The sequence below is a fragment of the Pan troglodytes genome, chromosome 7 (genome assembly GCF_028858775.2).
Source record: "Pan troglodytes isolate AG18354 chromosome 7, NHGRI_mPanTro3-v2.0_pri, whole genome shotgun sequence".
NCBI classification, from domain to species: Eukaryota; Metazoa; Chordata; class Mammalia; order Primates; family Hominidae; genus Pan; species Pan troglodytes.
This window is the reverse complement of record NC_072405.2, coordinates 16,612,041-16,626,047: the sequence shown is the minus strand read 5'-3', so window position 1 is coordinate 16,626,047 and position 14,007 is coordinate 16,612,041.

Genomic DNA, 14,007 nt, shown 5'->3' with positions numbered 1-14,007 from the left:
GAAATAAAGGTAGTCTATGTACGGTTCGGTCAAGCTTTCCCGGAGGTCATGAAACAGAAAGGCTTGCAATAAGATTCTCCAGTAAAGTGGTTTATTCAACAAATTTAAACTGGCCAGTCACAGTGGCTCACACTTGTAATCCCAGTGTTCTGGGAGGCTGAGGCAAGAGGACTGCTCAGGGTCAGGTGTTCAAGACCAGCCTGGGCAACATAATGAGACCCCCATATCTACAAAAAGTTCAAAAATTAGCCGGGTATGGTGGTGCACGCCTGTAGTCCCAGCTACTTAGGAGACTGAGACAGAAGGATCGCTTGAGCCCAGGAGTTTGAGGATGCAGTGAGCTATGATTGTGTCACTGCACTCCAGCCTGAGCAAGACCCTGTCTCTAAATAAATAAATAAATTCAAACAATCAGCAAGAAGCAAAGGAAAAGAGGCAGGACAGGTTAACACACGGAGGATAGAGCCACGCGGGCAGATTCCTCGGTTGTAGGCTGCTCGTTTGTCCTGTCTCTCTCTCTCTGATGTATGAGCCTTTCCCACTGTTGACGGGGTTTTGAAGAGCAGAATTGAGGGCAAGCAAAGGTCTCCACAGAGGCAATGCCTGCTCTCTTTTTTTCTTTTCTTTTTCTTTTCTTTTTTTTTTTTTTTTTTGAGACAGTCTCACCCTGTCATCCAGGCTAGATAGAGTGCATGGTCCGATCTTGGCTCACTGCAACCCATGCCTCCCAGGTTCAAGTGATTCCCCTGCCTCAGCCTCCCAAGTAGCTGAGATTACAGGCATGCACCACCACGCCCAGCTAATTTTTTATTTTTTAGTAAAGCCTGGGTTTCACTGTGTTGGCCAGGCTGGTCTCGAACTCGTGGCCGCAAGTGATGCGCTGGCTTCAACCTCCCAAAGTGCTGGGATTACAGGTGTGAGCCACCATGCCTGGCCGTGCTTGCTTGGTCTATCAGAGAGCAGAGGCAAGAATGTGGGTCCCACTGCCCAGCTGCAGCTTCTTAATGATCCACTGGGCAGCAAATGGGTTTTATCTGTGTCCCTCTGTCTGGAGAGCCCCCTTGTTTGTCCTCAGCCCTAGTCCCAGCTACGTTAACTCTTTCTTTGCAGGAAAAATCAGCTGAGCTATACTTACCTAGAGTGTCCAGTATATATCAAGTAGATCAAGTGACTATAAATGGGTGGTTTCTTAAATTTTTTATATATTTTATTTTTAGAGATGGGGTCTCACTGTGTTGCCCAGGCTACATTTGAACTGCTGGACTCAAGCAATCCTCCCACGTCAGCCTCCAGAGTAGCTGGGACTTCAAACAATTCAAGTAGAAATTTGTATCTAATTTCGTGGGGAAAAAAAATAGTCAAGGGAATTATTGCAATTCTTCCTTTGATTTTTTTTCCCCACATGAAACTGTCTCGAATTCCTCCTTGAGTCCCCAGCATTCAGGGGAAGTTTCTATTTCATGCTTCCATTTGTACTTTTATCATCAAGGCTACTCAAGCTCTTTTACTCGACCAGACCTCGGTGGGAATCACAAGTGCCTGTGGATACATGGAAATATGTTTGAATGTATGTTTCATTTGCATGGGCAAGCATATAGATATTTTTGGGTTCACATGTGTAATCGATGTTAAGCCCTACCTGAAACTAACATAATACTGCATTAAGCCTGACAAAGTGTAAACAAAGCAGGTATTTCCCAGTTGTTCCCACCATGAACTGAGGGCACGCTTCCCAAGATCAGTGGCTGTGCCTCCTAAGCTGCTCTGGTCTCGCAAGCCACCAGCTTCTGGGGTGGGCACCATCGCCTATTCTTGTTGCAAAGGGGACCCAGCCCTGGGGCTGCAGGCAGGAGGGTGGGGCTGTCCCAAGAACTAGCTCCTTATCAGGAGGATACAGAGTCCTGAAAATCCCCCCACCCCTGGAGTTTGTGTTTCCTTTCAGATCTCTGAGCATCTTTTGATCTTGAAGCTGATCCATTTTTCCTCTCTCTCTTCCTACTTCCCCCCTCTCTTTCCCCTCCTGTCTCAACCAACCTAGGGAAATAAACTCCTATGCAGGAGATAAGTTACCACAAATAACAGCTACGTTAACTCTTTCTTTGCAGGAAAACTCAGCTGAGCTATACTTAACTAGTGTGTCCAGCAAATATCAAGTAGATCTAGTGACTATAAACGGGGAGTTTTCTTAATTTTTTAATGTATTTTATTGTTTTTGGAGATGGGGTCTCACTCTGTTGCCCAGGCTACATTTGAACTGCTGGGCTCAAGTGATCCTCCCGCCTCAGCCTCCAGAGTAGGTGGGACTTTAGACATATGCCACTGTGGCTGGCTTTTATTTTTTATTGCTATGTTTATTCCTTCATTTAATGCCAAAAAAGGCTTAGAGGAGTTTTCTGGCCCCTGCATTGACATCACACACAGGAGGTTCTCATTAAGTCTTTTTGCCTAATTGGCTTAATTGTGGTGCATTTGATAAATACTGGAGGAAATCCTGTGCTCTGCTCTGGGGTGAGAGGACCTTGTCACTCTGCGCATTCCGCGGCCAAGCCTGGAAGGTTGGGGACTGTGAAGGGGACGCCCCTTACTACGTGGGGAGAGGCAGCCTTGCTGTGAGCATTGAGTTTGAGTCCGGGAACCTGAGCAGGAAAGCTCACCTGTCTCCTTGCCTGCTCTATGGCCCTGAGCGAACCTCGCATTCTTTTTTTCTAAATCTCAGCCTGTCTCTCTCCCTCACCAGCCTACTGCAAGGCCCACCTGCGAGAGTGAGTGAGGATGCTTTGTACACTGCAGAGTGGCCCCACATAGAGCCCTGCTGTCAGGGCCTCAGAGCAGGGAAGGTTCTAAGGCTGGGCCAGGCATGGGAGTTGTGTCAGGGAGCTGTGTGACAGACTGGCCACAGTCCTTGTCACTCCAGTTCCATCCAGGTGACCTGCAGCTTCCCAGGGCATCCGAGCCCAGCAGCCCCAGGGATAGCCAGGAGGGAGTCGGTTCTGATCTGCTGCTGGGTGGGGGAGAGGTCAGGCCAGGCTGGGAGTTACCTAATCCCAGCGAAGAGCATGTCTGATTGCTTGACCGCTGCCCTCCTGCAGCTGGATTAGCAGCTGTGGCTTGGGGGAATAGGCTTGTTTATCATGCCCGAGACAAAAGGAGGAAGCTGAGAGCAGTTAGAACAACAGTTCTTCCTGTTGCCCCCACGCCTTTCATCCGAGGAGGCCGTTGTGAAGGAGAGTCCTCTTGGTGGTCAGGCCAGGGCCTGGGTTGCCATTCGAGGGGGAAGGGAAGAAGGCGGGGCCTCAACTGCACAGGCGAGGCTCAGTCAATCCCACTACAGCCCCACAGGGCAGATGCGATGTCTCCATTTTACAGAGGATGGTGACTGGCTCAGAGAGGTTGATTCATTCCTCCAAGGCTTCACAGCTGCCAAAGGCTAGCCCTGGGATGCTGATGGGTCTGGCCGCCTGCAGACTGGCTCCTTTTCCCTTTGCCTCTTGTTGACGCCTTCATGCTGGACAAAGCAAGAGTCACCGGCCCCAGATGCCCCCAGAACCCTTATTTAAAGCCAAGATATTGGGTGTCCTGGAACTCTTGTTATAGACCCAGAAAGTCTGAGCAATGGCAAGGCCCATAAGCATTGTGGAGTCCAACTGCATTGCAGATAAGTCATTTGACAGATGAGGAAACTGAAGTCCAGAGAGGTGAAGCAACTCATCCACACCAAAATAGCATTTTAGCATCTTGCAGAAGGCAGGTGGTCAGCAGAGCTGTTGAATGATGGAATCTGTGGCAGGCAGCCAGACTCGCGTCCCCACCCCAGCTCCCTGTGCTCTCGGGCCTGTGCCAGTCTCTTCAATGGGGATGGTTTTGTCCGCGGGTTGATGCTACAGACTGACCCAGGGGATCTTCCAGTGTCTGCTGGCTCCAAGCATCCCACCTGGTGGCCTTCTGCTGATGCTGAGTCCCCACTCTCTGCGCTCCGTAAGTAAGTAATATTTATCTTGGATTAGTTCCAAATCTACTGCAAAGTTGCAAGAATGGTACAAAAGGCTCCCACATCCTCCACTGTCTCCACAAGCACTCGCTGCTCTTACCACTTACTTTCTTGGCCATCAGTAGCTCTGTGCCAGGAGGGAAGGAAAGAAAAGAGCAGAGAAAATGGAGGCTCTGGGCACTGTGTAGATCAGAGACTCGTCCCTTTCTCAATTCCACGGTCCCCTGGAGAGCAACAGAGTAAAGAAGTTACCTGGTCTTCTTTCGTGACCATGCCCAGGCTCAGTAGGTATTCAATAGGGATTTGTAGAGTGGAGGAATGGATTGATCTCATACAACCTGAATTGCGTTGGCTACATTCCTTCAGGACACCTGGGAGAGCAGAAAGTTCATGAGGCGTTGGATCTCTGGGGTGCGCTGGGAATAAGCCGGCATGGTAGGGTGAAGAAGACCAGGGATTAGCCTGGGGCAGGGGAGCATTTCTGGATGCCCAGAAGGGTCCCCTCTTAGAGAAGGTGACAGAATTATGGGCTGCTGAGGCTAACGGATCAGTTGGAGGGCAATTGAGCCTCCATTTCCTCCCCCAGCTTCCAGAGGGGAAAGCCAGGTCCCGGGGAGGTAAAGTGACTTCCTCAAGGACATGCCCTGGCCAGTGGCAAGATCAGATGAAGACCGCGTCACCCGAGTCCCCAGCGTCTGCCTGTTCCCTCCCCGGTTCCATTGCTCTGTGCGTTTATGAGGATTAGCCCATGTTAATGCGGCAAAGCTCAGAAACACTTTCATACATCCCAGGTGGCACTGCAGGGAAAAAGTGACTAAGAAGCCCCAGCACTCTCCTAGGGTTTTGGTGGATGCATTTCTGGGGGAGATGGGCCTCTTATTCCTGGTGAAGAGAGTCTTGGGGAGACTGGAGGGGCAAGGACCCTTGGTGTCCCTTGAGGAGAGGGAGTCCCAGTTGGGGTTGGGTGGACTCACACCAGGTGGAAGAGCCATAATGCCTGCAGGTGGACTTGCTCTACCTGAAGGTGGACCGGGGTCCCCGGGACTGGTGGGTTCTGTGTGGGGGCTCCTGAAATGCTAGGAATAGCAGCCACTGCAGCAGCTGTCCTTGGGCCTGTGGACTCATTCCTGGGGATGGCTCCTAATCCAGCAGGAGCCTGGGTGATTGGCACTCTTCTGCCAAACGTAGAGCCTTCTGCAGTTCCAGTAGGCAGTGCCTCAACAATGCCAGGAACGCTGGGGGTGGTCCCCGGATGGAAATGGAAACCCATTTCTCTCTACACAGCAACACCAGACCTGATCCTCGCTTTCTGCATGTCGGCTGTTTTGCATTCTTTGTGTTGATCTTCCCCACTTGTCACATCACCGAAAACCGGTCCATATGCCGGGAGAAGCCTCACAGATGCTGATGATGACCATGTGGTTGTCCTGGAGGGTGGGGCTCATCCTAGGGTCTGTGTTGAAGCCTCTTGCAGCTCTGCCCACAAGCATCGGTGCTGCTCCTTCTCGGGTCCTGGGAGAGCGCATATTCAGAACTGTTTGCAGAAGAGGGTGACAGGCACATGGTTCAGTTGATTTAGGAGGTGGATAAGTGGGGTGGTGTCAGAGATGAGCCAGGGCACTCTTTTTTCCTCTGGCAGGTGCTGTGTGGCCTGATAACTGTACCATGTTATGCTCCCATCACTTCTCTTCTTACTCAGACCGCTGTGGTATAGTCCAGCCTGGTCCTCTGAGCTCTATCTGCCTTGCTGTAGGAGCTGAGGCTGCCTCAGGCCTGCAGCTGGGGATCAGGGTGAGTTGAGCCTCCTGGTCAGGCCCTCGGGCACCCTTCTCCACAGGCAGAGAGAGAGGGAAGATAGTGTGTCAGCAGTCCTGAAGCCTGGGTTCCCCTCACATCGGTCAGTCGGTTTTCTCAGCTGAAAAACTTCAGGGAGGCTGAAAAGGGATATAATTCATGCGTCCCTCATGGAACTATGTGGAGATTAATTGGACATATACCATGTATTGTATACCTACAATAATTGGAATATGCCTTGCCATGAAGCAGTGGTTGCTGAAGCTCGTGTAGTCTGCACGTAGGTCTGGAGAACGTTCCAGGGCAGCTTGGGTCACGCCCTGGAGGTTTGCAGTCCTCCTGGTGCTCTGGGTGGATGGTGGACTCAAATGATGACCACAGAACAGCAGTTGTTCTGCCTCCTGTGCGGGACGGTGCGCTCCTCTGAGTGGGTTTGCAATTTCCCGGGCTTCCCCTGCGCCTAGCACATAGTAGAGCCATAGAGGGTGTTTGTGGGGCGAAGCATGCTCCAGGTTGCACGGATGGGAGTGGTGTCCTTGCCCGGGGTTTTGTTTGGCTGGAAGCTGATGCGATTTGGGGTTTGGGCTTATTACATCCCTGTATGCCCCGGTCCCCAGATCTACCCTTTGTCCTTTGAACTAAGGGTCTGGCCTTTCTGGGTTGCCTTGTCAGGCTTCTTGCCCTCTGATTTCGGGTTGGATTTGGTCAATGGGGGCACCAGTGGGAGATCAGAGAGTAGAGGGAGAGAGAGGTCAGCATCTCTGCTTCCCCATCCCTGACCTGGCTGCGGCTTTGTGAGGCCAGCATTCCTGGCTCACGGCCCTGGGGCAGCTGCTGTGCAGCTCTAGCTCCCACTGGCCAGCAGTCTCCCCTCATCCCTCCAGCCACAGATGCGGTCATCGCTGCTGCCGTCTCCTGGGAACGTCGCCGTGCTGTTGGATGCAGAGAATTGGACATTGCCCATGTCTCTTCCATAAACCCCATGGTGCAGATGCTCACTTTCAGAGTGACCCCCAAGGCACTGGTGCTCCTCTGCCCCCAGCAGTGAGTGAGGAAGCACACATCTCATTTTGCAGCCTCCGCCCAAGGAGAGGAGAGTGGACATGGATGGCCCTGAAGGATGGGCTGGGCATCCTTAAAGGGATAGCTCATTCTTGGCTCTGAGTTGTGTCAGAGCCATCAAGAGGTCTTCAAAGGCTTCCAACTCCTCATCTTGACCTCGTCCATCCTATATCAAGTCAACCTCAGACTGGGAATGAGGGGACCCCTGTGTTGGATGAATGTTGATCCGTTTACTCATTCAGTCTCTCAACAAATAGTTCCCGAGCACCTACAAGGTACTGTGCACTGTGCTGCCCACTGGGGAGCCAAAGTCAGCGGCCTCATCCTCACCCTTGGTCTAGAGGGAGAAATAAGGCGTGTACACACACGGGGATTCTACAGGCCGTGAATTGGCAGGAGAATGAGAGGAGCGGAGACAAGGAGCTGCAGGCATGCAGGGGGAAAGGAAAAAGTCGGGATGAGACGGGGGTCCCTCCCCAGGACTTTAGGTGGAGATATCCGTATACATCAATAAGTCAGATTGCATAGCCAGGAGCTGATTGTTACCAATGAGTTAAATGAAAACATGTGAAAGGTGCTTTATAACCACCATCTCAGACACGCCGCCTCCATTTCCAGAGGAGAAAAGGCTGAGGAAAAATGTTCTAGAACGTTCTAGATGGTGCCAACTCAACTCTAGGATCACAGAGTATAGCCCAGTTATAGGTAAATCTAAGCAGGGAAAATGGGGGATTTCCCACAATCAGACATTGGTGCCCCTGGTTGCTTCCCGTTGTTTGTTGGAAGCAGGGCAGGACTGCAAAACCACACTCCTGCCTTCACCCGAAGCCTCTTCCAGGCCAGGGTTGCCCCATCTTTGTGCTCTTTGCTTCCTCGACAGGACCTGTCCTCTGGTGGCCCCCGAAGTCTCCCTCCCCCACTGCCCACCGTGTGAAGCACGATGACAAAATGACAAAAACATTCTCAAGGAAATGAGCTGCTCTGTTCCTGGGGCCACCGCGAGTGTCAGAGAAAGCAGGTCTGGGAGTGATTCACTCACGTCCATGGCCTGACTCCAAATCCGCCCCGTGCTGGCTTCCCCCTTCCTGTTTTTGAATCCAGACCTTGCCTGGCAGTGTCTTCCCCGCCGTGGAGAGCCCCCCAGGACCCATCGCCCTTGGTCTTCGTCTGTTCAGGGGTGGGCTGCTTCCCTTCAGCCTCCAAGCAGCCCTTGTCCACAGGCTCGGGCGGCACTGGCAGAGAGAACCCAGCGTTTGCGGTCTGAGAGCCAGCTCCAGCCTTGCTGTGGTCGTCTCGGAAGTGGAGGAGGGGGGACAGGGACAAACCGTGGAACTTTGCCAAGCCTCGGATGTCTCCTTTGTTGGGTGGGATTTCCCGGCCATCTCTCTAGGTAACTGTAGGAACAGTTGAGATAATGTTTATGTGTATATATAATCCTGCTATACACGGAAAAGAGCTTCACACATGTCATTACGTATTTGAAGAAGTGCTCCCTACCCATAGTGTGTGTGTACGTGTGTGCGCGCGTGTGTGCATGTGTGTGCGTGTGTGTGTGTGCGCGCGCGTGTGCATGTGTGTGCGTGTGTGCGCGCGTGTGTGTGCATGTGTGTTTGTGTGCGTGTGTGTGCATGTGTGCATGTGTGTACATGTGTGCGTGTGTGTGTGTGTTTTTGCAGGTGCTGTTGCCATGACAACATTCTCGCCTGGGCCGTCCAAAATATCCTGCTGGTTGATCTTGGGTGATCACCGCTTTCACAACGTTAGGCCCTGTTGCGAAGTCGACCATGGGTCCCAACTGTGGCAGCCGTAAACAAACCTCCTCCCCACAAACCCGGCAAAGCCATTCCCCCTGAGAGCCAGGCATTCACTCCACTCGAGCAAGACTCCACCTGCAAAGGAGGCTCCCTTAGCCCCACTCTGCTGGTGCACACCTCCCAGCCCCCACAAGCCCAGCTGGGAAGTCTCATCCAAATTCTCCCGCTGCGATGACCAGTCTCTTATGAATCTCTGTTGTAGATTTAACATCACGTGTTGGCATGCAGTTGTCATTCAATCATGTCCAGTGTTTTAGCTCAGTGGATTTCAACACTGGCTGAGAATCACCTGGAGAGCTTTTTAAAATGAAAAAATTGACTTCTTTGTGCAAGAAGTGAATTTAGAGGTCACTTTACTGATGGGAACCTGAGTCCCAGCAATGGAGGGCAATTTGCCTATGGTTATCTAGGGAGGCAGAGCCCAGGCAGGAGGCTGCCTGCCCAGAGGTGCAAAGCTCCCTTCTCTGACCCCAGCTCCCCTACGGGCTGGGAAACAGAAAGTGAAAGTGAAACCCTCCGCTCTGCAGAATTTGTCTTGACATTTTCTTTCAACCTGTCCTTGACAACTCTCAAACTTTACCCCCCTTTCTCTTTTCTCCACTTGAAGGCCCAGGCTGGCTGAGAGTGACATCTCTGCCGTCCCTTCCTCCCAGCTCTCTGCGTGTGTAGGAACAGTCCTGGAACTCAGCTCTGCAGTGGGGCAGAGGCAGGACTTGTTAGATGGAGAGGTCAGGTCAACCTCACATGAGGCCAACTCAGTCTGTACCTTTGCCTCTGCCCATCCTCCTGCCTGGGGTGTGGATGGGGTGGCAGAGAGAAGAAAGGTCAGGGACTGAAGATGGCAAGATGGGGTCTGCTCCCCCCTCCACTGCACTCCCAGCTGGGGGTCAAGGGAGGACCATCTAGGTATAGAGATAGATGCTCTGGGGACAGAGGGCCTTTGCCCAGCTAAGCCCTCTTGACTTGACTAAGGCCTCATGACTGAGCTCTAAAGGAGACCCCCCACCAACCTGACTCCCACTCAGGATGGGGCCTCAGCAAGGCATGTTAAAGGCAAAACAGATTGGAGAAGACTCTGACCTTTGACTCCCTGAGCCACCTTGATGCCTATGTGGTGTGGACAGGGCCATGCGGGAGCAGGGGATAAGTGGTCTTGGTGAGCACAGAGACTTGGGGACAGACCGCTAATGCCAGGCAGAATGGGATATCAGTCAAACTCCAGGGCCCACAGCAGCCTTCCTCTGACTGTGAGGCATCTTGAGGAGGGAGTAAGTGGTAAGGATAGCAGGGTAGAAAGACAGGAGGAGCTGGGGACATGGGTGGCACCATGGAGCCCCCATGCCAGCGTGGGAGTGGCCATCTCTAGACTATTTCTATGTGAGAAGAAAATAAACCTCTACCTGGTTTAAGTCATTCATGGGGAGGGTCTCTGTTGCTGACAATAAAATGCAATTCCTGATTGCATTTGGTTGCACAGTAGCCCAAGCTGCCTTGGGACCACACCTGTGGTTTAAAGTTGTTTGCTAAGTTGAGCTGAGATCTGCCTCAGAATCCAAGGAAACCCTGGCCAATCCTAACTCCCAGTTCCACCAGGACCACCCCAAAGAAATCGAGTCAATTCCTCCTCTCCAGCTTCTCCCTATTCCTTCCCATTTACTTTTCGTCTTGATGTTCTTTGCTCCATCTATCTGTGACTATTCATTGGCTCCCTTAGTCACCTTCTCACTTGCTCAGGGCCATGGGTAGCCCCAGGCAGGGCCCATGCCCTGCCCATGCACTTTCCAGACCCTTGGCAGCTACCTCCAGCCCCAGCAGCTGCTGGATTTGCTTATTCCTTGGCTGTTTATATGTTTCCTCCATGCACTTGCTCCGTGACTGGGCAAGAGAGCTTTCTACCTGTCCTGTGTTTTATTATCATCCTGTTCTGTGCTTACCGTACTTCTCACTCCATTCTCTTCCCTACTCAGCTCTCTAAGCATTATTTATTCTTCAAACATTTGTCCAGCACTTGTGATGTGCCAAGCACAGGGCCAGAGGTGCACTAGACCCACTTCCTGCCTTCAAGGGAGCTCTGACGAGGCTGCACATCCCGCTTGGTGTTGTAAGCCCTGCAAATCCAGGCCATCTCATTAACCTACTTCTCTTGCTGATAAGTGGCCTAGAGACTATTAGCAAGTGTGTGTTTGTGGGGGATGGACAGGAAGATACTCTAGTACTTGTTTTTGTTTTGTTTTCTGACAGTTTCCAAGGATTCTACTTCCAGTGTCCATATGAGGCTTCTTCCAGTCCAAAGTCTTTTATCCTGAGTTGTCATGGATGTGTCCCTCTTTTCTTACCAGACAGAACGGGAATTATCATTGGGAAAATTTTCCCAGTGACTACAGTTTGGACAAGAAAGTCTATATTCAGGAACGTGATTTCTTTTCTTCTTTTGAAGTCATACCACCAGGGCTCCATGGCCAGCCCAGAGCTCCACTGTCACTCTCTCTGTTGTTTCTCCTCTCCTTGTTTTTTTCTCATCACCAAGGATTAGATCACAGGTTCTTAGCCTGGGCTTCCTGGATCTCTGGGGCTGGGGGTGGAGGGTGCATCTGTGATGAGCTGCAGGAGCCCATGCTCTTGCAATTGTGTGTAGTATTTTGTGTTTATGGGAATGTGCTTGTTTTTCAGGAGGGGCATTGGTGTTATTCATGGTTTTCACTATCATTTTGAAAGGGAGGGGGGCTATTACCTAGACAATTTTAAGAATGAACGCCTTTGGTAATTTCTCAAGAGGTCTCTCAGATTGAGGGACAGACAGCACAGCCTCACGTGCTAACTTTTCCTACAAACTCCTAGTGTAACCTCAGCGATCCTGTGGTTTAGCCTCTTTGTTTATGGCTCAGACAATGGAAGCACAGGCAATTCAAGTAGGTCACTCAAAGCCATCAGCTTGTTACTGGCAGAGCCTAGTTGGGCTCATGAACCTGGAGACCTCCAGAAGCAGCTGGGTTGCTCATCCATTAAAGAGTGAGGACCTTGGTGCTGTCTGTATTCTTTCCTGGATTATAAATTCCAGGAGGCATGAGCCTGCCTCCCCAAGCTGTGCCTCAGTCTCTGTGTCTAAGTAAAGGTCTGGCACACAGTAGGTGTTCATCATTTGCTGCTGGATTGCTTTGTGCCTGTTCATCAGAAGTACTAACTACCCTTGTGAAGCCCTCTTTCCCTGCTTGCTCTGTTACTCTCCGTCTGAATTTACTGCCCAGAACCTGGGGCGCCAGAGAGTTCTGTTGTGTGGAACGGTGTGATGTTTCCCTAAACTCTTAGTAGTTTAGGAATTGGCTTAGGGAAGATGACCTCTTCTTAAAGGGTAATTACCTTCTTAAAGGGTAATTCATCCCACCCCCTCCTTTTAAATTTTTTTACTTTTTTAAAATATTTCGTATTGTGATAAAATACACACAAGATAGAATTGGCCATCTTAACTGTTTGTAAGTGTACAGTCCTGTGCCGTTGGTGTGCGACCACCATCACCACCCATCCCCAGAACTCCCCAGGGTGAAACTCTGCACCTCTGAAACATTAACTCCCCTCTCCTACCTCCTCCCAGCCCTGATGTCCCCCATCCTACTTTCTGTCTCTATAAAATTGACTGCTTTAGGGACCTCATTACAAGTGGAGTTATACAGCACTTGTCTTTTGCAACCGGCTCATTTCTCTTCACTTAATGTCTTCAAGGTTCATCCACGTTGCAGCATGGGCCAGATTTTCCTACCTTTTTAAGGCTGAGTAAGTCTCCTTTGTTTGTCTATATCGCTTTTTGTTAATCTGTTCATCCACGGATGAATGTTTGGGTTGTTTCTACCCTATGACTACTGTGAATAAAGCTGCAATGAACGTGGGTGTACACATATCCCTTTTGAGCCCTGCTTTCAGTTCTTTTGGGGAGATACCCACAAATGGGATTTCTGGATCATGTGGCAATTCTATGGTTCCATTTGTGAGGACCCGCCATACTGTTTTCTACAGCAGCCACATCATTTGACCTTCCCACCAGCAATGTTCCAACTTCTCCCCATCCATGCCAACACGTGTTTTCTGGTTTTTACAGTAGCTGTTCTAATGGCGTGAAGTGGCATCTCACTGTGGTCTGTCCTTTTTTTTATGAGTCACGTTCACCCACCTGCTAGGCCTGACCTATCAGGTTGGAGCACACTGGCTCCTGCCGCTCTCAGCACCGAGAATCAATCGAAATCACACTTGATGACGTGCTGTGGCTTTCTCGTGGAAATGTGAGCAATTTGTGCTTGGCTTTTTGTCATTCTGTCTTTCCCAAACTTTGATACACACAGATTTGGGTTTTTTTCCATGTGTTAATATACCTGAAATCGGGATGCATCTTTGCAATGAATGGCGTGTCTTTGTCTTCATTTGCCACTGTTTCTTTTTTTCATTCTTCCTTTCTTAAATCGTTTGTAAAATACCAGTGCTCTTATGACCTGTGGCAAGTGCGAGCCACTGGAAGGTGGTGCTGAAAACGGCTGCCTGACGCCATGCAGCCCGTGTGGACCTGTGTCGTGGTGGAGAGCCTGCAAAGGACCCAGCTCCCTGCTGCGTGCCTGCAGCTCTTGTTCTCTCTGGGGGCTGCATGCCCCACGTGTTTTTCTCTGGGGACATGTGAGCTTCCCATCATGCTCGGCTTCTTTCGGTGATCCGCGTGTGATATTGATCAGCCCTTCAAGGTCTCGCAGCAGCCCTGTCCCTCTCCCTGCTCAGCCCCCTGGGGCCTAGCTTGGGTTCCTGCCACTTGCATTCTCTCCTGCAAAGCCCAGCCTCCCCCATCCTCCCGCTATTCACTCTGTTCCTGAATCCACTGCCCCTGCTGCCTGCGCCCGCTGCCAGCCCCCTACCCAGCCTAGCCCACTTCTGCTCCCAGGGCTGCCAACAAAACTGTTTCCTCCCTGCAGGTCCGCCCTGCCCATTCCTCCACAGGGGCTGTCAACTCTTGGAGCATTTCCTGTGACTTCTATTTTTTCTCCTTTTGCCCCGTAATCTGTTTTTCCTTGCTCCGTCTACCCCCTCCCACACACAGCTGGATGGCCTCTGCTTTCCTTCCCTGCTTCCTCCCAAAATCCCCGGCACCGCCCCCTCCTTTTCCATCCCACAATGCTGCCCTCGCTGCCTGCCCCCCACCTGCACTGAGTCAGCCTCCCCTGGCTCTGATCGGTAAAAGTGGACCCCGGGGTTTGCTGGGGCCTAATCAGCCCCAGGGGTGGATCCCTCGGTCTCTGTGCTCACTGAGACCACCCACCACAGCTCCCCGCTTCCTGCCAGGCCCTCTGCTCCTGCGTGGTCCTGTCCACAGCCTGG